At 41.2% G+C, this 913-nt stretch overlaps 1 non-coding gene across 1 annotated transcript; it reads right to left on the minus strand.

The window, feature by feature from the left end:
* Positions 1–227: 227 nt before the first annotated feature.
* Positions 228–300, minus strand: TRNAT-UGU (transfer RNA threonine (anticodon UGU)). Its single transcript has one exon. It is a non-coding gene; the product is annotated as a tRNA-Thr (tRNA).
* Positions 301–913: the final 613 nt, after the last annotated feature.

The following is a 913-nucleotide window of genomic DNA, read 5'->3' on the forward strand; positions in this document are numbered from 1 at the left end:
CCTGGCAAACTAGCCATTCATGTTTATGAAAATACAATTTTAAAATGTTGCCCATGGACAAAATAAATAATGTATTCGTAGAGAAAAGTATTGAACTTTTTATATGGGCAACTTTAGAGTTGTTTGGAAGTGAACATTTAAAGTTGAGACACAGAACATATGTGTGGAAAGGAATAGCTGTATTTACAGCAGGAAATTGTACATTTGTTTAGTGCAAAAAGCACACAAGGCCCCAGCGAGATTTGAACTCGCGACCCCTGGTTTACAAGACCAGTGCTCTAACCCCTGAGCTATGGAGCCAACTGATGTCTGCAGTATTACAGTAGTAAATATATAAATAATAAAACACATGCATCTGTTGGTGATTGAGGTAATGTGCGTCCAGAGACGGTCCCACCCCCAGCGCTCAGAGTGATTCACTCCCTAGAAACTCACGCCCTGCTCTGTGTTGTGCACAATAGACGGACTGAGAAGTCACTGTTCGTTAAAGTGCACACCTTTCAGAATACTACGGACTTCGGAAGAAGGAAGCGCACTGCAGAGCTGAATATAAAGCACTGGTGCGCGCGCAGAATACTTCCTTAACCCTTTAATGTATGGCGTTCACAATTGATTCAGGTACTTCCTTGACAGCTCCAGTCACGCGTAGAATCCATTTACTTTGTCATTTATTTTATGCGTTTTTATGTAGCGCGGACTTTACTCGAAGGTGTCAGAGCGCTTCACAATAGCAGCAGTAATGATAAATAAGGAGCAAAAATACAAGTGAGCATGTTACAAAATCAAACGGTACGTTACATGAGGCAATAGTGACAATTGTGCAAGTATCAAGGGCAAACAAAAGACAAGAGGTAGCAAACGATACGTTACAAAAGGAAAAAGTGACGTGTGCAGGTGACAAAAGCATACAAAG

The sequence above is a fragment of the Triturus cristatus genome, chromosome 4_1 (assembly GCF_964204655.1).
Source record: "Triturus cristatus chromosome 4_1, aTriCri1.1, whole genome shotgun sequence".
NCBI classification, from domain to species: Eukaryota; Metazoa; Chordata; class Amphibia; order Caudata; family Salamandridae; genus Triturus; species Triturus cristatus.